At 48.9% G+C, this 25,623-nt stretch overlaps 1 protein-coding gene across 4 annotated transcripts in view; it reads left to right on the top strand.

Moving 5' to 3' along the window:
* GAS7 (growth arrest specific 7) overlaps positions 1-25,623 on the top strand; it is a 200,910-nt gene that overhangs the window by 50,120 nt on the left and 125,167 nt on the right. The window contains exon 1 of one of the 4 annotated variants that reach the window (XM_043903848.1): positions 8,554-8,574. The exons of 2 other annotated variants lie outside the window; for them this stretch is intronic. The gene's annotated coding sequence lies outside the window, so the exon portion shown is untranslated. Of the gene's footprint in view, positions 1-8,553; positions 8,575-25,623 lie in introns of those variants that run through there. One more of the 4 variants, XM_043903841.1, reaches the window with a different exon arrangement.

Here is a 25,623-nt window from a genome sequence, read left to right as displayed (position 1 = left end):
ATGTTGGTCTGCAACATGGAACGAACAAGTGCTTCCAGGGGCCCTAAAACCAGTTGATGCTTTGGGATGGTAACCAGGCAGGGTGTAAGAACAGTCTGTGGGCAATTTCCGTAGAGACCACTGAGTTGTGACTTCTGCTAATCCAGGTCCGGGTGGTGATGGGGGCATGAAGTGGGAGAGAGAACATGGGCCAGGCCCTTTGACCAACAATCCAACACTCTTGAGGGGAGGGGAGGTCTCCACTGTGATTGGCATGCTTGCAAGAATCCTGTGGATGGTGAGCTTCTGCTCTTTCGTCACCCTTCTGGAATTACTGTCTTTAACTTCTGTCTCCTTGGATAAAATGTGTAATAAAATATAATAAACTGTAAAAGAAAGCATCTTCATGAAAGCGGGGCTGTGCCCGGGGCTGACCTCTGGTGAGCACTCAGTGACTGTTTGAGGGAGGGTGGGAGGAAAGGAGGAGACTGAACAGCTAGACAGTTCTTCCTGGAAAGAAGGTGTTTCTTCTTGAAAACAACTGTAATATTTTGAACCAATTAGAATTGCTGCCCACCATCCCAGTCTGCTCTGAACTCCTGATTCCCCTTGTTCTATTTGTTTTCTTCCATTACCTTCTTCTTTTTAAAAATAATTTTATTTATTTTTGGCTGTGCTGTGTCTTCATTGCTGCTCAGGCTTTTCTCTAGTTGCAGCGAGAAGGGGCTCCTCTCTAGTTGCGGTGCTTGGGCTCCTCATTGTGGTGGCTTCTCTTGTCGGAGCCGGGCTCTAGGGTGCACAGGCTCCCAGGCCCTGGAGCACAGGCTTAGTAGCTGTGGCGCACACACTTAGTTGCTCCGTAGCATATGCGATCTTCTCGGATCAGGGATTGAACCCTGGCAGGCAAATTCTTCACCACTGAGCCACCAGGGAAGCCCCTTCATCACCATTCTAATATTCTTTATAGTTTATTTATTGAGTTGGCCAAAAAGCATCTGAACAACTTGGCCAGCTCAGTATTTATTGTTTTTTATTGTCTGCTCCCTCTACCCCCATGCAGAAGTCAGTGGTCCACGCAGACAGGGTTTTCCCCCTTCTGTTTGATCACTGACATGCCCCAGATGTCTAGGAGCAGTGCCTGACCCTGGGTAGGTACTCCCTAAATATTTGTCAAATGAATGAATGGACGAAAGTGCCAGGGAACACTAAATATTTGTCAAATGAATGAATGGATGAAAGTGCCAGAGAAGGGCTTGGCTTGTGCTGTCTGTCCCTGAGGATCCGCTTGCCTTTGATGTTGGAACATGTTGTCCTCAGGGAGGGGCAGACCTGCATCACCTGGGAGGGGCCCACACAGTCTGGCCACCTGCCCTTGGCCCTCTTTGTCCTCCTGATTTCCTGGGCCCCTCGGGTAGGACCATGTTGATACTGTCCAGCAGCTCAGACACAGAAAGGCTTTCCAGGACTCGTGGGCTGGACAGTGAGGACCCATGGGGGCCAGCCAGAGCCAGACCAGTAGTGAGGTGAGCTCTCCTCAATTGAGGATCCTGGAGTCTGCGGTCAGACCGCATTCCTGAATCCCACCTAACTCCCCCACTTCCCCCCGCCGCCCCGGCCCCCCTTTCCCCACAACTCAGATTCCGCCCTCTGGGCTGTGAGAAGTCAAAAAATTCCAGATTGAGCAATGGTAGGCTGAGACAAAATCCCTGTTGACTCAGCCTCTGTCTTCTTGTCTTGCAACTGGTGCCTGACCCAAAGGATTAACCGTGGTCATCCTGGCTGGCCCCACACTCCAGGCCGCCACAGGGCCCAGGCATGTCCCATTCCTCTCAGGGTCAAACCCAGACCCCAGTCTTAGCCTGGTGGTTGGGCCCAGTCCGGATCCGTGGCAGCACCCCTGTGAGAGCCTTCAGCTGTGGCCAGCAAGCCCATTTCCAGCCTGAGCTCATCGGTTTTGCCCCTGACCTCCTGACCGATATCCAGTCAGCATTGCCATTCCGCCTGTCCACGCCACCCGAAGCCTGTCCTGCTCCATGAACTCCAAGTCTGTCGCTTCAGCTGCTCTGGCCAAAAACCTTGACAGCCCCCTCCCCTCGCTTTCTCTCACATCTCGTATTTGGTTTGTCAGGTAAGCATGTGAGCTCCTCCTTCCAGGTACAACTTTTAAAAAAAAAATTCCAACCACTCCTCACCACCCCCATCACTGTCATTTTGCTCCCAGCCACAAGCACCAGCATCGTACCCTTTGATTTGAACGGTTGCCTCCTGACTAAGAACATCTGGGTAGGCCCCCACGATAGCAGAGTAAATGCTGAAGAGGTCCCCACCGCAGCTGACAAGGAGCTACACAGTCAGACACGTGACTGCCCTGACTCTGGGGCCTCTCCTCCCCCTCACTCGCTCGCCTCCCTCACCCTGCCTCTCTGGCCTTCCTGCAGATGTTCCAGGCACACTTCCTCCTCAGGGCCCTGGCAGCCCGCGTGGCTCACTCCCTGCAGTGGGCTGAGTAATGGTCTCCACGGATGTCCATGGCCTAGTCCCCAGAGCCTGTGGGGACGTTACCTTACAAGGCAGACGGGATTCTGCAGGTGTGAGTAAATTAAGGCTCTTGTGATGAGGAGGTGGTTCTGGATTATTCCGATGGGTCCAGTGTAAGGACAAGGACCTGTAGAAGAGGGAGGCGGGAGGATCAGGTCTGGAGTAGATATGACAGCAGAAGCTAGAGATTCAGGATGTGGGGAAGGGGCCTCAAGCCAAGGAATGCGGGCAGCGTCTAGAAGCTGAGAGGAGAGGCATGGAAGCAGGTTCTTTTTAGGATCTCTCGAAGGAACTGCCTTGCCAGTACCTTGACCCTTTTCTAGGCCTCTGACTCCAGAACTGGAAGGCAACGCATTTATATTGTAACTTTAAGCTGCTTTGTTGTTGTTGTTTAGTCACTGAGTTGTGTCCGACTCTTTTGCAACCCCCAAGGACTGTAGCCCACCAGGCTCCTCTGTCCATGGGATTTCCCAGGCAAGAATACTGGAGTGGGTTGCCATTTCCTTCTCCAGGGGATCTTCCTGACCCAGGGATCAAACCCACATCTCTTGCATTGACAGGCGGATTCTTTAGCACTGAGCCACCTGGGAAGCCAATTCAGTTCAGTTCAGTTCAGTTGCTCAGTCGTGTCTGACTCTTTGTGACCTCATGAATCACAGCACGCCAGGCCTCCCTGTCCATCACAAACTCCCAGAGTTTACTCAAACTCATGTCCATTGAGTCAGTGATGCCGTCCAGCCATCTCATCTTCTGTCGTCCCCTTCTCCTCCTGCCCCCAATCGCTCCCAGCATCAGGGTCGTTTCTAATGAGTCAACTCTTCGCATGAGGTGGCCAAAGTATTAGGGTTTCAGCTTCAGCATCAGTCCTTCCAATGAACACCCAGGACTGAACTCCTTTAGGATGGACTGGTTGGATCTCCTTGCAGTCCAAGGGACTCTCAGGAGTCTTCTCCAACACCACAGTTGAAAAGCATCATTTTTTTTGCGCTCAGCTTTCTTCACAGTCCAGCTCTCACATCCATACATGACCACTGGGCAGCCAATTAGTTTGTGTTAATTTGGTGCAGCAGCCACCAGAAACTCACCCACTCTTTCATCTCTTTTGAGTCTCTTGCTCACCCCACTATGCCCACCCCTTTACCCTACTCTGTTCTTTTTCTCCATCACTTGTCACCTTTCAACAAAACAGTCATTTACTCATCTATCCAGCTGTCTTGTGTCTCTACTCACAGGGGTGTAAGTTCTATTAATGTTACGACATTGCTGTCAGAGTCTAAGAGATCTTGTTGATCTCTAAACACAACCTTATTTCATCAGAGTGAGATGAGGAGGGGTCCTGCTAAAAGCTATGGTGTTGCCATGGTAATTTCTAGAGCCCTGAGGGCTCAGACCTCCCAGTGCTTCCACTCTCCCAATGTTCTCTCTTTAGGGCTCCTCCTTCCTGAGGCCACACCCAGGGGCAGCAGGGCCTGCTCAGAGCAGGTGCTTAGAGCTTGAAGGCTGGGAATCAGTCTTGGCAGAGTATTCTCCAGGCAAGAATACAGGAGTGGATAGCCACTCCCTTCTCCAGGGGATCTTCCCCACCCAGGGATCACACCCGTGTCTCCTGCATTGCAAGCCGATTCTTTACCATCTGAGCCACCAGAGAAGCCCCCCTTTCACTTGGCAGGGGAGTTGGTGGGTGAGGCAGGGTCTTACAGGAAGCCTGGAGATTGTCTCCAGGGAGTAGGGATGGGGAAGCTGATGGTCTTGTCCCCAGTTGCTTGGGTGGAAGATGGAGTGTTTGGAAGAAGGAAAGGAAGAGAAGATATGAAACAGTAGTGATGGGCAAGCAGGCAGGACAAGAGTTGTGTACCCACGATGGGCATCTCGGCTTGAGGACCCCAAAATGACATGGCACATGGCCAGGAAGGAGCAAAGAAGGATACAGAGACCTTCTTTTTAGAGGGCCTGAGGTTTGCTTCCCCAGGACACAGCTGCAGGGTGCAAAGGGTGACCGGTTGGCTGTGGGAAGACTCCTTCCTGCTGTCTCCTCCAGGGAGGACATGGTTTGAAAGGCTTCCTGGATTGGGGAGGAGAGGTGACATTTTTGCCCCCCTCCCCTCAGGCTGCTGATGAAGTGCAGTTAGTGATGAGCCTACAGCTGTGTTTTTGCACCGCTCCACCCTCCCGTCCACCCGCCCATCCCACAGGGCTCCCCTCCCTCCTCCCTCCCTGGTCCTCCCCCTGCTGGCGGGTGACTCACTCTGCTCTTGTGCAACAGCCCAGGCTCTCTGAGCAGAGTTGTTTTCCTCGGTGCCATCAGCTCCGCTCCTGATTTATGTCTTTCCATTTGGGTTAATGCTTTCCACATTTGGGTCTGAAGATTAGCGTGTGGCTCAGGGCTGCAGCCACCAAAACCCCAGCGCCCCGCTTGGGTCTGGCGTGGGGAAGCCAGCTAGCCAGCCAAACAGAGAGCCGGACAGACAGAGGGCAGCTTGGAGCTTTACCTGGAGGCCATCCTGCCTCTGGCCAGCCTCCTTGTCTCCCGGAGGAGGCAGAAGGAGGGAGGCTCACAGCCCCCACACCCAGCTTGCCTGGGACTCGTGCTGTTTCCTGTGAAGGGCTCACAGCGTGGAGGGTGTGAAGAGGTAATTGCCCGAGCCAGTGACTTCCCATCAGAGGAGCTGCATCGTCGTCGGGAAGTGAGAGGCACAAGTCAAAGGGTGTGGGGAAGTGATATCTCTGTGGCTGCGAAAGCTGCCATACAACACATGTGTGTGTGTGTGTGAGTTTCTCTGTCTCTTCGTGGAACAATAATATTACCTTTGTTGCCATGGCGTTGTTGTGGGGGTGGCTAGTTGGACGCAGACCTGCCACGGGCTGGTGTCCATAGTGATTATCAGACGCAGCCATGGAACCCACTTGGATTTGCTGCCCTAGCTTGAGAGGCTGGCAGGGCATCATCGCCGTGGCGGTGGGTGCCCTGGGGTGGGGTGGCACCCTAGTCAGAAATGGACCCAGAAACCAGGATTTAGGCAGGAGCAGGAGCAACCCTGATCACTTCCAGGGTTGGAACACAGCCTGGGTTTGCTGAGGACCAGGGTTTAAGGAACTCCTCCTCCTCCTCCTCCTCCTTGGAGGCCCTGGACCACAGGGGAGCAGACGGGGCGTTTGTGGCACCGGGAGGGCCGGGGTTGACTTGAGGCTGCTTGCTGTGCAACTGGTCCCCTAGGCCTACTCACCTGGCAGGTGACGTCTTCCCACCGAGGCTGTAGCCTCCATGCAAAAGGAGGTGCATGGGGTAGGTTTTAAACTCTTTGTTGAGTGCAGATCCCAGGAATGTATCTTTGTTAGTTTTATTCTCACTGAATATGTCATATCCAGTTGAATTCTGACATTTGATGAGCACTAAGAAATACAGAGGGCTTCCCAGGTGGTGCTAGTGGTAAAGAACCCGCCTGTTAATGCAGGAGACATAAGAGATACAGGTTAGATCCCTGGTTCAGGAAGATCTGCCAGAGGAGGGCATGGCAACCCACTCCAGTACTCTTGCCTGGAGAATCCCATGGACAGAGGAGCCTGGAGGGCTACAGTCCATGGGGTCGCAGAGAGTCAGACGTGACTCAAGTGACGTGAGCACATTCTTACCAACTAGGTAATATATAGATGAATTCTGACATTTGATAAGCACTAAAAATAGAGTGAACGTTGGCCCACCTCTTACCCCTGTCCTTTATCTCTCAGTTCACCTCCCAGAAGTGAGCAAGTTATCACTTTCTTGTGGGTGTGGAGGAAATCATGCAGATGTTTGCAAATGTACATGTGTTTTTACTTCCCTTCATACTGTGATGGCTTTCTCTTCTTCACCTTGCGGCTGCTGCTGTTTTTTTTAAACCCTGTAACAATAAATCAATGGAAAGAGCATCTTTTTGTTTGTTTGTTTTCTGAAACACCTTCCTGCCTCATTTCACCGATGGGCCTTCCTTGAGGAATTTCGATGTCCACAGATGTCCGTGGCAGACCCTGACCTGGGCCTTGTGGACACAGGCGTGAACAGAGCAAGCCAGCCCTGTTCGAATGGAGCATCTCGTGTTGTCTTTTCAGTAATGAAATAAGAGGAAAATCATGATCCTTAGGCACTTAGAACTTTACCTCGCCCAGTTACAGAAAAGGAAGTGTTAGTTTTCTCTTGCCGCAAATGTAGTAGTTTCACATCCCTTCCATAGATCTGAAGAGCCAAAGTCTGAGATGAGTCATGAGGTTAAAATCAGTGTCCCAAGACTGGCTTCTCCTGGGGAACCCTGGGTGGGGGGGCGTTCATCCATTCCTTTCTTTTTCCATCTTCTAAAAGCTCCTTCCAGGACTCAGGGCTGCATGTCCTACTGCTTTTTCTCCCCATTTCTGGCCTGGTGTTGGCTTCCTTCCCTCTTTGACCTTGTCTCCTTATAAGGACCCTTGTGAGTGTATTTAGGGTCTGGCCAGATAACCTTCTCATCTCAAATTCCTTAGCTCAATTATACCTGGCATGTCCTTTTTTTCTTTTTAAGGTAACATTTGCAGGTTCCAGAGATTAAGATGTGGCTCCATTTGGGGGCCCATTTTTCAGCCTGCTCCAGGGGGTAGCTTTCAGTACTTGTAAAAGAGCAAGTTTGTGTGAGAGAACGTCATTAACCAAGTCGGGCCTTTCCCAGTTGTTCCCTATTGGTGGAAATGGACAAGACTTGAATCACTCCTTGAAGTTCTGATGTTCTAAATCAGTGCAGCTCACTGTTTAAAGTGGCCAAGACATGAAAACCTGAATGTCTGTCGACAGATGAGTGAATAAAGATGTAGTACATATATACAATTAAATATGACTCAGCCATAAAAAAGAATAAAATCATGCCATTTGCAGCAACATGGATGGACTCAGTTCAGTTCAGTCGCTCAGTCCTATCCGATGTTTCACGACCCCATGGACTGCAGCATGCCAGGCTTCCCTGTCCTTCACCAACTCCTGGAGCTTGCTCAAACTCATGTCCATTGAGTCAGTGATGCCATCCAGCCATCTCATCCTCTGTCATCCCCTTCTTCTCGTTCCTGCCTTTAGTCTTTCCCAGCATCAGGATCTTTTCCAATGAGTCAGTTCTTTGCATCAGGTGGCCAAAGTATTGGAGCTTCGGCTTCAGCATCAGTTCTTCCAATGAATATTCAGGACTGATTTCCTTTAGGATTGACTGGTTTGATCACCTTTTACGGTCCAAGGAACTCTCAAGGATGGATTAGAGGTTATCATACTAAGTGAAGAAAGTCAGAGAAAGACAAATACCATATGTCACTTATATGTGGAATCTAGAATAGGACACAAATGAGTTTATCTACGAAAGAGAAACAGACTCACAGACATTCAGAACAGACAAGTGGTTGCTAAGGAGTGGGGTGGGAGAGGGGTGGATTGGGAATTTAGGGTTAGCAAATGCAAACTATTATATATAAGCTGGACAAGCAACAAGGTCCTACTCTATCATGTAGGAGACTATTCAATATCCTATGATAAACTATAATGGAAAAGAGTATGAAAGAAAATGTTTATGTATGTACAACTACATCACTTTGGTGTACAGCAGAAATTAACACAACATTGTAAGTCAAATATACATTAAAAAAAAAAAAAGAAAAGAAAGTGGTACAGCTTACAGTTGTGTCTCTGCATCACCTGGGGATTGTGGGGAAAGCCCAGAAGCCCAGATCTTATCCTGTGTCCACAAGCCTTGACCTTGTGTCTTTGTGAACCCTTCATTGACTCTGCTCCTCAGTGAAGTTTGAGAAGCACCCCTCTCAGGAGTCCTCTCGGGGATGATAATGTGTGTGGGGGTGGGGGGGGTATGTGTGGGAGGTGGAACGTCTTGTCTTCTGTGAGTAAGCACCGAAGCAGGGCTGCAGACAGGAAGCGCTGGAGGAGACCAGAGGAGGGGCCGGTGTCTGCAGAAGCAGCCGCCACCTGAGCCACACCTGGGAGGCAGGCGAAGGTGCGGCTGCATGGAGAAGCCGGGAGGTTACTCCAAGCAGAGCGGAAGGCTTGACGGCAGCGCAGAGGTAGGAACAGGCATGCAGCCTGTGGGGACGCGGAGGCTGTTTGGGGCCAGAAGGGACAGGAACAGGGGACTGGGCTGACAGGAGGAGCACTTGACAAGATTCATCTGCGAGTGTTTGCGGGCTTAGGATAGGACAGAGGCAGGATTCTGTCCGCAGGTGGGGATGAAGGCTGGGCGGTGGCGGGGAAGGTGGAGAAAGGGTGATTTAAGAGGAAATCTGAGTGGCGTAGGTCTAACAATCAGCTAATACTAATTGAGCAGGTGTGTTGGGCGCCGGAATGCTGTGAGCCAGCCGGACAAGGTCCCTGATGCTGGAAGTCTGCTTCGGGGTGAGGAGGCGTGGGTGGAGTTGGGCAATAAGCAGACAAACCCAAATAAACAAGGAGGGCCTCAGCCCATGGTAAATGCTCTGCAGGATTAAATTGGTTCCTGTGGTTGGAAGTGACTAAACAGTGGCTTCTTTAGATCGGTGCTTGTGGGGGAACCTCCCACTTAAGCCGATGTCTGGATCCAGCCATGGGAACAAATTGCTGGGGGAAAGGCAGAGGCAACAGCCCCATGCCAAAGCCATGAGGAAGGACTGAACTTTTCCCAAGGAGCAGCTAGGACAGCGATGACCAAGCTTCATCTGCAGCGATGGAAATGTTCTGGTCATTTCCTGGTCATCTGTTCTGGTCATGTGGCCACCAGCCCCATGTGACAGCTCAGTACTTGAAAGGTGTCTGCGAATACTTAGGAACCGAATTTCACATTTTATTTTAGTTGTCACTGTTTTAACTTTAAAAAAGCAACATGCGGCTGGGAACCACACTGCATTGAATGGCACAGGGCAAAGAAGGTTGGTGTGGCTAGAGGGGATGTGGTATAAAATGATGAGGGATCGGGTAAGTAGAAGGGCAGACTTTATTGCTTTGTGAATTAGGCGAAGTAGTTTGGATTTCTTTTTTCAAAGAGCAGTGCAAAATCTTTGGATGACTTTGGTTGAGGGGCTTGATGTAATCTGATGACTGTGTTCTAAGTTCTCTCTGGCTGCCCTGTAGAGAATAGGTTGGAGGGGATGGAGAATCAGTTTGAAGCTCATTGTGATGATACAGGGAGTGGTGTTGGTGCCCTGGGAACGGGGTGGCAGCACTGGGTGGATGATGGATGAACTTTGGAGGTGGATTGACCGGAGTTGAGAGGGATTAGATTGGGAAGGTGGAGAACTTGACCCTGGGTAGCAGCATTGTGAGAAGTCTGCTCAGAAGGCTGGCTAAGTCTCAAAGTCTGGGTAAACTGTACCCAGATCCCTGACCTACAGAAACTGAGACCGCATGTCTGTTGTTTGAAACCACTGAGTTTTGGTTTAATTTGGTACACAGTGGGCTTTCCTGGTGGCTCACTGGTAAAGAATCTGCCTGCCAGTGCAGGAGACGTGGGTTCGATCCCTGAGTTGGGACGATCCCTGGAGAAGGGAATGGCAACCCACTCCAGTCTTCTTGCCAAGATAATCCCCTGGACAGGGGTGCCTGGTGGGCTACAGTCCATGGAATTGCAGAGAGTCGGACATGACTGAGCACACAATACTCTGATATGTGGTAATATTAATTATTATTATTTGCTTATTTGCTAGTAATTCTATTCGTAAAATAACTAGTAGAAGAGGCAAAGGCAGTGTCCTCAAAATCCTTCATCTCCTGGCTTTACTTTCCTCTATGTTGGTGGCATTTTCTAGCTTAGTCACCTCTTCAGAAAGATGCTAAAAACTCTTAGTAATTCCAAGGAAAGAGGAAAATCACTGGGCAGCTTTCCAGTGGAGCCTAGGATGGCATAGTTGAGAGGTGGGGTCATCCTAACCCCCCGGACTGTGGAAGGAATAAGAATGGTACCCAGAGGAAAATTAAGGTCAGCTGATTCCAGTGGGAGAAGAATGGAAATCTACCCGACATGGTGACCAATGAGACGTGGCAGTGATGGAATCCTTGATGTGAGCCTGGAAGGCATTTGAGGGGAGAGGTCCAACTCTCAGGCAGAGAGGGAACTGAATGGCTCGTGTCATCAACGTCAAGGGAAAAGTCTCATGGTGTAAAGGCAACAGCTGCAAGGAGCTTGGGGGAATGAGGTCGTGGGAAGTGGTGATCCCCATGTTAACTGTGTGTGAGATTTTGTGTGCCTGTGTCCATGCAAGGGCATTAAGAAGAGAACGTGGCAGTGAGGTGCCAGGCTGGCAGATAGGGACCATTCTTTTGAAAAGTCCAGCAGCCAGATTTTGTTCCTCTGTGCTAATATGCGAGGCTGCCAGTTGCAGGCCTAGAAATATAATGAAATTAATCACAAAAAGGCAAGGCTGCCAGGAACCATATACATCACTCGTTTCATCATCTGTTAAACCTGAATTATCCCCCCAAGACTTCTTTTAACCTAAAGTTTCCGTTTCCTCCTTCTGAGCCTTCAAAAGTCCTAACAAGGAGTGGGATAGCTGCCTCTTTTCTTCCCTCTTTCCTGATTGCCTGTGAAGGTGCTAAGGAGCTGGACTAATAATAAGCTGGAAATATTCCTCCAGCCCAACAGGAGCGAAGAGAGAAGTCCTGGCCCTGTCCTGTCCCCATCATGTGCCTTTTGGTATGAAGTAGAGCCTGACTGTGAGTTTGGGAGGAAGTTAGCTGTCAGGTTTGAGCAATGTTTGGTTTGTGAGAGAACAAAGATTTCTCAGGAAATAAAATTGGGCAGAGGCATCACACGGACTGGTCACAGGGCGACTAATCTTGTAAAAGTCATGAAGATACAACTTTTTTTTTCTTTAACATTTTATTTTGTGTTGGGGTATAGCTAATTAACACTGTTGTGGTAGTTTTAGGTGCACAGCGGAAAGAGTCATACACAGACGTGTATCCATTGTCCCCCACAATCCCCTCCCGTCCAGTCTGCCTCATAACACTGAACAGAGTTCCTTGTGCTATACAGTAGGTCCTTGTTGGTTATCCATTTTAAATATAGCTGTGTGTAGATGTCCATCCCAAACTCCCCTAACTATCCCATTCACCCCATTCTCCCCCGCCCCACAACTGTAACTTCTTTCTCTAAGTCTGTAAGTGTGTTTTGTAAGGAAGTTCATCTTTGTATCATTTCTTTTTAGATTCCACATATGAGGGATGTCATATAATATTTCTCCTTCTGTGACTTACTTCACTCAATATGACAATGTCTAGGTCCATCCACGTAGATGAAGCTTTCTTTTCAAGACCAAGTGTTATATGCAGGCACAATGGCACTGTTGTAACTGCCTGGGATGGCTCACTTCCCTGTGATATCAGGTGTATTCCATAGAGCAAGCGTGCGGAGTGTTAGAGGATTCACTTCATGCCTGACCATCCAACTTGGTCACCTGAGCAAGAATACTAGGGGAGAAATAAATTGGAAGAGGAATTAAGAATTCCAGTTCGTCCCTCACTTCCAGCCTCCACATGGAGAGAGGCTGGCTGCCTCTGCCAAATCCACTCCAGGCCAGTGGAAAGATGCCCCTCTCAGGTCACTTGACACTGTGACCCAGTTTAAACTTCTCACCAGCCAGAGACGCAAAGTCCCCGCCTGCTCCGGCTGCCCCCTTCAGCCTGTGTAGTGGTTGGATGCAGGGCTTTCTGCATCACCTTTCCTGGAGCTCCGCGGGAATGCGTCCTGGCTTTGCAGGGGCTGGTGGGGCAGGCACTGTTTGGTAAACAGGGGTGGGACTGGGGGAGAGGGGGAACTGGACGGGCGGGTCCCTGACTCCCTCTGCCTTTTTCCAATGACTCATGGCCTGTGATGCTGGAAGGGGCCTCTGGGATAGATCATCTGCTCCAGCAGGCTTATTTCACAAGCGCGATTTCAGAAACAGGCTCAGGGGCAGTCCCAGAGCAGTGTAGGGGGAAGGGGACCCGTCACTCATGCCCACTCCCGGGGCCACGTGTGCCCCTCAAGGGCCCCACGTGTGCCCACATTTATTAAGACCCTGATGCTGGGAAAGATTGAAGGCAGAAGGAGAAGAGAGCGGCAGAGGATGAGATGGTTAGATAGCATCACCTACTCAATGGACATGAATTTGGGCAAACTCCAGGAGACAGTGGGGGACAGAGGAGTCTGGTGTGCTGCCGTTCACGGGGTCACAGAGTCGGACACAACTTAGCGATTGGACAACATCAGCATACGTATATATGGCAGGGATGGGGTGGGAATGGAGTTTGGTTTTGGACATGTTGAACTTGAGGTGTCAGTGGCCTGTGTTTCTGAAGCAAAATGTGGCTTATCAGACTTCCCTGGTAGTCCAGTGGTTGAGAATCTGCCTGCCAGTGCAGGAGACTTGGGTTCAATCCCTGGGTCAAGAAGATCCCCTGGAGGAGAAAATGGCAACCCACTCCAGTGTTCTTGCCTGGAAAAGCGCATGGACAGAGGACCCTGGCAGGTCTACAGTCCATGGGGTCGCAGAGAGTCGGACACGATTTAGCGACTAAACAACAACAACGAGGTTCTATATTCTCAGAATAGAGGGTAATAGGAGTTGCTATTTTCATGAGGTCGACAGGAAGGACCTCCAGTTCCAAACGTTTGAACAGAGGCCCGAATAAAATCAGGGAACAAACCTGTGGGGTCTGAGAAGTGTATGTCTGTGGGGTGGGGAGGAGAACACATGGGCCAAGAGTGGACCTCCATTGGGTCTGGAATAGAGGGAGATAAGAAGGTGGGAAAGAATTGACTGGAGGCATGACATGATTTCTTTTAAAGACTGAGATGAAATTCACCCAACCTAAAATTAACCTTTTAAACTGTAAAATTCACTCATACTTAAGTGTATTTGCAATATTGTGTGACCATCTCTTCAGTCTAGTCCCAAAACATCTTTAGCAACCCCAAAGGAGACCTTGTACCCTTTAACACTCATTGCCCATCCCCCCATCCTTCCCTCCCTGGCCCCCCCCCCCGCCGCCCTGCTTGAAGCTCATGGTCTTTAAAGATTTTTTTTTTTTTTTAAACTATCTTCTTTTTCTGTCTGGTGGGAGGAATTTCTTTGGCTTTAAGGTAGGAATGGTGCTTGCCTTGAGCAGGTGGCTTGTTTTATCCTAAGGACACGGAGGACCCTTTAGCCAAACACATTTCCCTCTTTGCCCTGGCTGCAAAGCTCCAGGCCAGATTTGGGGGCCACCCCTTCTAGTGTGGAGAGATTGGACTGGAGAGGTCCCTGACCACAGCCAGACCTCATCTCATTTTTCCTGCTACAATTTTCTCCATCCACTATGGCACTCCCAGGGTCTGGATCAGGGAAACGGGTCATGGGAACTCTCACTAATTCTCTCCCCTCCACTCCATCCTCCCAGCTTCTCCCCGCGCTGAAATCCGACGTGCTGCACTTGACCTCCCTGCTCCGGGGTTTTGTGCCCACACCACGTGTCCCCCCACTGCCAGCATGGAAATCAATGGCTCCAGAAATAGCATGCGTGGCAGCCCGCCCTGGGTCATTAAGGGTGATTTATCTTTCTGTTAGAGACGCCGGACTGGGTGAGGATTTACCTTGAGTCCCTCATTGCGCTGGGCTGACTGAGCCTTGTGAAAAGAGGCTCGGTAATTAGGCCCGCGTGGAGCTTCCCTCAGCCCGGCCTGTGCGGGTTTAATGAGAGTCGGCCAGAGGCCAGGGAACTTCCTGTTGGCACGCGTGGTCCCCTTCTCCTGAACCCTCATTGACTCAACTTAGGGGCCCAGAATACTGGACGGTTGGGAGATGAGGAGGTTGCCGGCAGCTGGGTTCCCTGGGATCTTGTACCCCTGCTCCGTCCTCCTCCTGACCCCAGCCCACCTTCTTGGTGCCCCTAATAGAACCTCAGTTTCACTGGCTCGGTAATGTATTTTCCCCCACCTCTTTTTTTTTTTCTTTTTAAAGACACACAGGCCTCTCCTTCACCCTCTTTAATGTTACTGAAATTGTACCTGGTGCAGTTGTACCCTGACAGTGAGGTTGGGAACATCTGCTCTGGGTGAAGCCCCAGCCTCCCTTTTGACCTAACCCATCAGGATTTTATTCTCTCCCCTCCTTCTGGCTATACTCCCTAACAGGTGGATGCATTTCTTATTTTCAATTATTTTCTTATTAAAGGATGCTTAGGGGCCTGGGGGGTTGGGCTTCCCTGGTGCCTCAGGAGTAAAGAATCCGCCTGTCAATGCAGGAGACAGGGGTTCAATCCCTGGGTCAGGAAGATCCCCTGGAGGAGGAAATGGCAACCCACTCCAGTATTCTTGCCTGGGAAATCACATGGACAGAGGAGCCTGGTAGGCTACAGTCCATGGGGTCGCAAAGAGTCAGACACATCTGAGCGACTGAACGCCATCACATCATCAGGGGCCTGTGGATTTCATTTTTTTTTTTTTTTTTTTTGGATTTCAGAACTTCGGGGGCCTCCGACTTCAGCCCTTCTTCCATTTCTGAGCTGTAAAGGGGTCATTGTTTCTGAGCTCAGCGGTGGTGGGCTGACTGCCTTCTGAGACCTTAGGCTTGCTGAGTCCATCCTTTTCACAGTGATGAAGGCTTCAGAACTGTTTGAGGGAGCTGTTCAGAAAGGCCTCTTCATTGTTTCATTCATTCATCATCCATCATGATTCAGTGAATCTTTATTGAATGTCTTCAGTGTGCAAGGCATGTCTGCTGGGTGCAGTGTAGACACCCGGCATGGGCACCTGGCCCCCTGCATCCCAGGGACCGACAAGCTCATTGCCAAGCAGGGCCAAGTCCATGCCAAGCTCCAGCGTCAGCCTTTTCTGGCATGTGTTGTTGACATGGTGATGATGCTTACTGCCTCTCAAAAAGCATCCTGGCCCACATCTTCCCTGGTGATCCCATCTTCCGGGAGACATGTGCCTGCTCAGTGGAAATTGAGGCAGTTTGTGTATACAACACCCGCCCCACACACAAACACACGCCACCCGGGGAGGCCAGGCCCAGCTCCCTCTGCAGTCTGGGTGGGTGGGATGTTTCCTTCAAGGATAGTTTTTTTTTGTGAGTTTTCCCATGCACACCTGAACCTCTTAATGAACTCTCCTAAAACTAAGTGGGAATCACAGTTGTTCCCTCTGTTTAGAGGGCAGGGGGCCGGAGGAGGGAACCTTTCGTGTAACTGTTCCCTGTATCTGCCGGTGCCTTGGGGAGGTCCTTTGTTAAATTGACAGAACCATTTTTAGTTACTTGGGAGCCACTGAAGGTTTTCCAGGTTGGTCTGAGGGGATCCTTGTAGCTTCTAGGCCTCCTCTGCCTGCAAAGGCCTCTGGAACTGGGATCTCTTGGGAATCTATGCTACAGCTCTTAATCACTCACTCCATGCCCCCATCTGTTCTATAGTTCAAGTAGCTTCGATACATGCCTGAGATCATGCCTGACACCCCAGCAGATCTCTTAGCGCACCCATCAGGATCCATGAAGAAGCTTTGGTCTGAAACTGGATTTCTGCACTGACTGCAGTTATTACCGATTTCATCAGCTTGTGCAACCTGAGTTGATTCGCTTTTCCCATCATGTTTAATGGGCTTCCCTGGTGACTCAGATGATAAAAAATCTGCCTGCCATGTGGGAGACCCAGGTTCGATCCCTGGGTTGGGAAGATCCCCTAGAGAAGGGAATGGCAACCCACCCCAGTATTTTTGCCTGGAGAATTCCATGGACAGAGGAGCCTGGCAGGCTGCAGGCCATGGGGTCACAAAGAGTCAGACACGACTGAGCATCTAACACTTGGTTTTAACTGAAACTCTGCTCCTATCCCCTCTGTTTAGAGAGCCCAGAACAAACTCGGGTTCCTTATGATGGTTTGAGAGCAGGGACTGCGCCAGGTATTGCAAATGTTGTGCCAAAGCCAAGGAAACGTGATCTCTGCTCTCAGAGCCTCAGAGGGACACGCTGAGACCCTGTTTACCCGTCCTCCCTGCTGCAGAGTGTAAGCATTCTCAGCTGATTAGCTAATGACTTAGGACTGGGCTAGTGCGATGCCAAAAACGTGAGTCACTCACTTACAGGTATGGGCAGCAGTGCGCATGCTCCGTTGCCATGGGAATGTGAACATGTATTCATCTCCAAGCAGAAAGAATTTACTTCCACTCCTCAGGGATGTGGATGGTTCCCACATTGTTCCCTGGGCACGTCTGTTCTCCCTAAGGCTGCAGCATCTTCACCCCATCACCCCATCCACTGTGACACTTCCCTGGGTGAGTGTCCTGACCCAGTGTATGCATTGCCCCACCCCCAACCCTTCTACTTTGTGGGTGCAGCCAACATCCCATTGTGCCTCTGATACCCAAGTTGAAGTCCCAGTGACCTAATTGTGAAGCAGGAATGTTTTCTTGAGGCCAGGCAGCCTGATGAGGTGACAGGAGCCAGACTTTAAAGTTTGAACAGATTTGGCTCAGGTTCTGGCGCTGTCACTTATGAGCTGTGTAACCTTGAAAAAATATTTTTCTTCCTCTTTAGTGTCCTCATAGATAAAGGGGGGTTAATCCCTATGTTGGACTTCCTGGGTGGCTCAGTGGTAAAGAATCTGCCTGTAGTTCAGGAGGCATGGGGTTCGATCCCTGGGTCAGGAAGATCCCCTGGAGAAGGGAATGGCTACCCATTCCAGTATTCTTGCCTAGAGAATTCCATGGACAGAGGAGCCTGGCAGGCTGCAGTCCATGGGATCACTAAGGGTCGGACACAACTTAGCAACTAAACACCACCACCGCCATCAACAAATCCCTGTATTACCAGGTTGTGGGAAGGATGAAATTAAAACATGTCAGTGTGCTTCATGCGTCACCAAGTACATTTTCTTATTCTGTGCCCCAGCACCCTGGGTTGAAGCAGTGACGCTGAGCACCCTGAGGCATTACCTCTGACTTCCCAGGTGGCGCTCGTGGTAAAGAACCCATCTGCCAGTGCAGGAGACTTGAGAGGCGCAGGTTCAATCCTGGGTCAGGAAGATCCCCTGGAGAAGGAAATGGCAACCCACTCCAGTATTCTTGCCTAGAGAATCCAGTGGACAGTGGAGCCTGGCAGGCTGTAATCCATAGGGTTGCACAGAGTCGGACACTGCTAAAGTGACCAGGCATGCCACACCCAGGGACATCCTGGAGAATTCAGAACTCTGGACTGTGGGCTTCGCCTGCCTTATGCTGCTTGGGTGATGTGTCACATGGGGTTCTTTGGTCACAAACTTCAGAAACCATTTCTTCGATGTCAGCAAAGTGAAATTTATTACAAGGATTCTGGAAGCTCACAGAATGGACAGGAGGCTGGGGATATCTTCTGAAAGCAGATAGAAACCAAAATGCTCAGCTGTGTGGGGCCAGGAGGTAGGACTGATAGGAATAATCTTGCAGCGAACAGAGTGTGGTCAGGTATGCTTGGTTGTTAAAGGAGGAAACCCCATACGTCTCTCCAGGTGTCAGCAGAGAGCGTCTGGCGGCAAGCACAACTTTGCCCTGTGAAAGAGGAAGGAAACTCCCCCTGGCATCCCTTAGGGCTTATAGAGGGAGGGCTGGCACCTGGATTCAGAGATCCATGGAGAACGTACCTAGTAGGAGTGCCTTTTTTTCCTAAAAAAAAAAAAAGGTGCAGTGGTGTTAAGCAAGGTTTGGGTAAAGGATGCTTGGCAGCTTAAGCAAGAAATGTCTGCAGCAGTGATCTTGGACAGATTTCACTGCTTTCCTGAAAATGAGAGACTTGAACTTGATAATCTCAAAGGACCCTTGGGTTTCTAATAGGACTGCTGCAGTGATGAAACAGCTTTCCACTGGAAAGGATAGGATTTAGCATTAGGCGCATTCTTAGTTCTTTGTTTTTCTCCTGAAGCCTCCTGCTCTGCAAGATATGCAGTTAATGCATATGCAATTATTTTCTAAAAATATGCAATATTTTCTAAAACCCACTTAGTTTTAACTAAAAAAAGAAGTTATATGTATCTACTCTATCGCTATTTTAAAAATCAACTATAATTTATATATTTTACAATAAAGTATATAATTTCCCATAAGTGTATCATGAAAAAAGTGTTAGTTGCTCAGTCATGTCCAAGTCTTTACAACCCCATGGAATGTAGCACGCCAGGCTCCTCTGTGTATGGAATTCTCTAGGCAAGAATACTGGAGTGGGTTGCCATGCCCTTCTCCAGGGGATCTTCCCAACCCAGGGATGGAACCCGGGTCTCCTGCCTTGCTTCTCCTAACTTTCCTGGTGGCTCTGACGGTAAAGAGTCCACCTGCAATGTGGGTGTTCCATCCCTGGGTCGGGAAGATCCCCTGGAGGAGGAAATGGCAACCCACTTCAGTGGTCTTGACTGGAGAATCCCATGGACAGAGGAACCTGGAGGTCTACAGTCCATTGGGGTCACAAAGAGTGAGACACGACTGAGCAACTAAGTACAGCATTGCAGGCAGATCGTTTACCGTCTGAGCCACCAGAGAAGCCCAAATGTATTATAATTTACCATAAATAAATAAAATGTACTGTAAGCTATTATTTACCATAAAATTCACCCATTCTCACGGTATAGGTCAGTGACTTGACAAATATATACACCTGTGTAGCTGCCACTCCAATTGACATCTGGAACATGGTTCTGAAAAGTTCTCTCTTACCCATTTGCAGCCAGTTTCTCTCCTATTCATCTCCTCAGGTCACCTCTACTTTCTACCCCATAGGTTAGTTTTGCCTATTCTAGGATTTCATAGAAATGGATCATGCGGTTTGTACCCTTGAATCTTGGCTTTGTACCCTTGAAGTTAGGCTTCCTGGAATAGGATAAAGTCTGAGCTTTAGCCATATTGTATCAGTTGTTGATTCCATTTTATTGCTTAGTAGAATTTCATTGGTTGACCATACTCCTAGAACCAAACTTAACCCATTTGTCAATTGATGGACATTTGGGATGTTTCCAGCTTTTAGCTATTATGAGTAATTCTCCGGACTTTTGTATGTAAGTCTTTCAGACATGTTTTCATTTCTCTGGTGTAAATACCTAGGAGTGAAATTGTTGGATCATATGATAAGTGTATGTTTATATAAGAAATGGCAAAACTAGTTTCTGCACTTCACTCGTCACTCACAGCAACATAGGAGCTTTCAATTGTCCTAGTTCCTTGCCAAGATTTTTTTTTTAACATTCTAGTGAGTATGAAGTAGTTTCTGATTGCATTTTCAACTTGTGTTTTCCTGAGGGTTAATGATGTTGAACATTTTTCCTGTGCTTATCACCATCTCTGGATTTGACAGGTATCAACACTTGCCAAATGTCAGTTAGAAATACCACATTTAGTTCAGTCACTCAGTCATGTCCAACTCTATGTGACCCCATGGACTGCAGCATGCCAGGCTTCCCTGTCCATCACCATCTCCCGGAGCTTGCTCAAACTCAAGTCCATCAAGTCGATGATGCCATCCAACCGTCTCATTCTCTGCCATCCTCTTCTCCTCCCACCTTCAATCTTTCCAAGCATCAGGGTCTTTTCCAAGGAGTCATCAGGTGGCCAAAATATGGAGTTTCAGCTTCAACATCAGTCCTTCCAATGAGTATTCAGGACTGATCTCCTTTAGGATGGACTGGTTGGATCTCCTTGCAGTCCAAGGGGCTCTCGAGAGTCTTCTCCAGCACCACAGTTCAAAAGCATCAATTCTTCTGCGCTCAGCTTTCTTTATAGTCCAACTCTCACATCCATACATGACTCCTGGAAAAGCCATAACTCTGACTAGATGGACCTTTGTCGGCACACTAATGTCTCTGCCTTTTAACATGCTATCTAGGTTGGCCGTAGCTTTTCTTCCAGGGAGCGAGCATCTTTTAATTTCTTGGCTGCAGTCACCATCTGCAGTGATTTTGGAGCCCAAGAAAATAAAGTCTGTCACTGTTTCCATTGTTTCTCCATCTGTCTGCCATGGAGTGATGGGACCGGATGCCATGATCTTCATTTTTTGAATGTTGAGTTTTAAGTCAGCTTTTTCACTCTCCTGTTTCACTTTCATCAAGAGATTCTTTAGTTCCTTTTCACTTTCTGCCATAAGGGTGGTGTCATCTGCGTATCTGAGGGTATTGAAATCTCTCCCGGCAATCTTGATTCCAGCTTGCGCTTCCTCCAATCCGGCATTTCGCATGATGTACTCTGCAGGGTGACAACATACAGGGTGACAATAACACATTACTCGGCATTAAAAAAAGAAATCCCATGTGTTCCTCCAGTTCTGTTCCCCTTTCTCCTTGTCTCTGCAGAGGTAACCACTCTTCTGTGGTTGGTGCCTCATGAACATGTTTAAAATTTTTATTACCATGTATGCATCTACAGGGGCTTCCCTGGTGGCTCAGCAGTAAAGAATCCGCCTGCCAATGCAGAAGACACGGATTCAATCCCTGGGTCAGGAAGATCCCTCTGGAGAAGGAAATGGCAACCCACTCCAGTATTCTTGCCTGGGAGATCCCATGGATAGAGGAACGTGGTGGGCTACAACCCATGCGGTCACAAAGAATTGGACATGACTGAGTGACTAAACCACAACAGCATGCATCTGCAGTAAACATTTACTAATGTCTTATGTCTTTTGAAACGTACATTAAATATAGTTCTCTTGGTGGAATTGGCTTTCTTCACGCATGTTTTTGAAGTTTATCCAGGTCAGTGTATGTAGACCTGGTTCATTTTTCTAGCACATGCATATCTCATAGTTGATTCCTGTGGGTAGACTTTTTAGACTATTAGAAACAACTGTACATCTCTCCTTGTGTGAGTATTCTGTGAGTATTCCTCTGAAGCAGATAAATACCTAGTAGATTATCTGGGTCTTAGTATGTACCTTGGGATTTTGCCACTTGGGATTTTGTTTTTTTTCAAAGAGGTTTTGCAAATATACACGTAATGCTACCCACAGAGTATACAATATCCTCTCCCCTAGCCAAGACAGCACACTTATTTTTGCCATCTGAACATGTGAAATATTGCACCTCAGATTTAACTTGTGTTTGTTTTCCCTTCATTGCTAGTAAGGTTGTGTATATTTTCATATGTGTATTTGCTTTCAGATTTCCTCTCCTGTGCATATCCTATTCACACCCTGCTCACTTTTCCATCACACTGTCATTTAAGCCTTGCTTTTTCATATTTTTTAAACAGTATATTTTGTCATGTGGCATTTTTAAATTGTAATCTAGTCAAATACATGTATTAACTGCGTAGACTGTTTATTTAAGAAAACTTTTCTTTATTGAGGGCATAAGATGGTCCTCCCATCCCCAGAATTTCCTAATGTGTATTTAGGATTTTTATACCTGTGCTCTGTGAGGTTAAGAGGTAGGCTTTTAATTCTTATATTGTTTTTCTTTGAAGATTGGTATCAGAGTATTCTAAAAGGAATTGATTGTTTTTCTCTCTCTGGTAGAGATGGTGTAAGTGTTGCCTTTTCCTTAAAGGTTTAAGAGAACTTCGTCAGTAAAACCACATAAACCTATTATTGTTTTTTAATGTAGATTGTAGACCGCAGAATCGATTCCTTTGAAGGTTATAGATCTACTCAGGTTTTCTATTTCCTCTTGAGTCAATTTGAAATTTTTCTGAAAAATGATCAGTGGCAGGAGATAGCAAAAAGGTTCCAGGACTTGTGAGAAAACAGCACCTTCTGCCGACTCAAATTCCAGACACCAAGGTCAGCTGAGGAGATCAAAGTGAAAGCACTGCAGAGTTTTGTATTACTCAGAAGCAGAAAAGAGTTATCGATTAACTGTATGCTTGAAGTCAAGTGTACGTGTAAAAAATGTCAGTGTAACCACCTAAGTAGTACAAACAGACTCTATAAATACCAAGTTTGTGGGGTTGGAAGGAAAATAAAGAAAATGCAGTCCATCCAACAGAATGCAAGCAGGAGGGAGCAGAAACTGCAAAGCAAAAAGCCTGGTGAATAGAAAACATGTTGTTAGGATGGCCTGCAGGCAGCATCTCCTCCTAAGATGCCTTTCTGGACCCCTCGGTTTTTCTGCTTAGCACTGCACCCGTCCGTTCTGCGCCATGACTGTCCGTCTGCCATCTTTCCCTCTTTACAGAAGGCAGACTCTTCCCAGAAGCTGACTGGGCCGTATATCTGCTGCTTCTCGGTGCCTGACATATAGTAGGTACCCACTCGGTGTTTGAACGAGCCTGGCAAACAATTTAATAAGGAAGTGAACAGATGGGCAAATATATCTGGAAAGGTTACTCTATCAAGTTTAGTGGCTGTGGGGAGACATTTTAATCAGCGATTGCCTTGGTTGGTCTGTGAATGGGGAACCGAGAAAGTAGCGGGAGCCATGGATTTGACCGGGGAGCAGGGGTGGGAGTCAGCGTGAGATGCCTAAACGGGGAACAAGGTGAAAGTGTTACTTGCTCAGTTGTGTCCAATTGTTTGTGACCCCATAGCCTGCCATGGAATTCTCCAGGCAAGAATACTGGATTGGGTAGTCATTCCCTCCTGTAGAGGATCTTCCCAATTCAGGGATCGAACCTGGATGTCTTACATTGCAGGTGGTTTCTTTACTGTCTGAGCCTAAATTGAAACCACCTCTGAAGTCTTCACTCAGCTGTCTGTGTGGCTGTTACATGCTTCAGTATGTGGTTAGTTCCTTGTGCAGCCGACAAAGAGCCTCTGCTGCAAATAAGAGCTTCCCAAACATGAACCAGAGCACGGATCACCTGGGGCGCTTAGCAGAAAGCAGATTTTGATGCAGGAGGTCAGGGGAGGGTCCTGGATGCTGTGTTCCTAACCAGCTCACTGTGGCTGGTGTGTGGACTGGGCTTTTTGGAGCAAGGGTTCATGCTGTCATCTTGTCATCTACATTTTGGCTTTCCCCAGAGCCTCGGGAACAGCAGAGGAACTCTAGACTTAGAGAACAGGCTCAAATGAAAACCATTCTGACTTCCAGGATTGTTACCAGTGACCGTGAAAGAGCCCAGCCCACGCTGGCTGGGGAGGGGTATCAGCTAGCCTCAAGCTGTGTTTCATCCTTTTCCCCATTTTCCTGTTTCTCAGGCTGAGCCACAGGGCCTGCTAGGACACGTCGGATCCTGGGAAGCCCTCGTCTTTGTGATTCACATGTCACTTGTCACTGTTCTCCAGCCCTGCCACACTTAATCTGAGCAATCAAAATCCCATTTCCTTGCCTCATTCCTGCGAGCCTTCGCCTTGCCGTCACTCGGGTCCCCGGCCAGGGAGGGTCTCCTAAATCTCCCTTTTGCTGCCCACCCTGGGCGTCAAGAGTGACATAGTCACTTGGACTCATAACACAGACTGGGAACTGTGACACCCTGACAACCAACTCACTTCTTTTCAGCCCTCTCCCCCTTTTTAGAGAAATGGCACAAAACTAGTGGGCAGGTAAGCCAGTAATGCACCAGTCCTAGGGCCAGACAATCCATGCACGTTGGTCCGTCCCCAAGCCTCTGTCTGTAGTCTCCCCACCCAGAAACAGTGTTGGCAAGCGGTCCGCTCTTTTCTTTGCCTTATGCTCATTATCTGCTCCCATGGATCCAGGAGGCTGGTGGACAGAAGGATCATTCTATCAGTAAGTGATGGAACCTGGGGTTTCTCTGGGCATGGGCTAGCTCCAGGACTTTACAGCAAGGGTATTTAAAGCCAGAAGAACCTCTTATACCCAGCAGGAAAATCAAAACTTGAATGCCTTTGGGGCTGTTCCCAGACTGTGGGCAGAAGAACCCTCGCCACCTGCTTCTCTAGCGCACTCCTGGCCCTCAGTGAGCTTTGGCCTTTGGCTTTTCCTAGGATGGGCAGAGATGATGCTGCCCTGAGAGGAGGCCCAGGATGACCACGCTGGCCAGCATCGCTGCTGTGGAACAGATGATGGTCAGAGCAGGCTGCATACTGGCTTTGTGTCCCAGGGCCCCAACCTTTCCTCTTATTAACCTTGGCTGAACAAGCTGTAGACCAGGTCGTGTCTGCTACCGGCCCCCGTGAGGCAGGTGGTGGCCACAGAGACAGCCAAGCAGCTCTATTGGCTGCGTGTTAGAATCACCTTTGAGCTTGCAGGGCAGCCATCTCCAGGTGTCTCCCTGAGACATCCTGTTTCACGGGCCAGGGGATTCCTGGGCATGCAGGTATCTATAAAGCTCCCAGATAGGGAATTCCTTGGTGGCCACTCAGTGCCATGACCCTGGTTGAGGAACCAAGATCCCACAAGCTGTGTGGCACAGCCAAAAATAAATAAATTTAAAAAAAACAACAAAACAACCTCCCAGGTAATTTTCATGGGCAGCCAGGCTGAAAACCACTGCTTTCGAGGATGACGGGGAAGATGGCAACGTTTGTCTTCATCTTGTCAGGACAGTTTTTGTACGGCCCTGTTGAGTTTTCATGAGATGACTGCAGTCTTTATTTTTCTCATGGGACATTTCCTGGCTTTTATAGGTAGGCCCCTGACCTGCAGGCTAAGCCCTCACCTCTCTGACAGAAACACCTGTTGGGCTGGGCCCCACCTCTCCAGCTGTTCTCTGTTCACAGGCTGTTCTCTGCACATGTGGGGGAGTAATCTGCCTTCGGCTGTTTCCTATTCTTGTTCTTGGCTTCACACTCAGGGCCCAGCTCCACAGAAATAATGTTACTGAGCCCAGTCTCTGGGCGCTTCCCACTACCCCACAACAACCCTACGGGGTTTGTATGACTTTTGATCCTGTGCCTCAGATGTGGACAGTCATTTGGCCAGGGGGATGGTGGAGCCAGGACTTGAATCTGGGTCAGTTTTTCTCATCAGCCTGGCCTCTCAGCCATCCCACTGCCTTTCTATGCTTGGGGTTCCTTGGTGCCTTCCTGCCTGCTGCCTCTGGATGGTTTCTGAGTGGGTCCCTCTGTTTCTGATTGGATGGCTCCTTAAAGCCAGTGGTTGGGTTGGACCGGAAGATCATGTGGTGTTGGGGAAGTGGGAATCGGGGATGTCGTCCCCTGTTTGAGAAGAAAGGCACATTTCCAACTTCAGAATGCTCCCCTCATCCCGGACCAACCCCCACATCCCAGATCATGACTTGCCTGTGAGAGACCCTCTGCCTCTCCCAGCCCCTCTTGATT

The sequence above is a fragment of the Cervus elaphus genome, chromosome 5, assembly GCF_910594005.1.
Source record: "Cervus elaphus chromosome 5, mCerEla1.1, whole genome shotgun sequence".
In the NCBI taxonomy this organism is placed as follows: Eukaryota; Metazoa; Chordata; class Mammalia; order Artiodactyla; family Cervidae; genus Cervus; species Cervus elaphus.
Note: the sequence above shows the minus strand (reverse complement) of the source record. Positions and strands in the feature narration are given on the sequence as shown.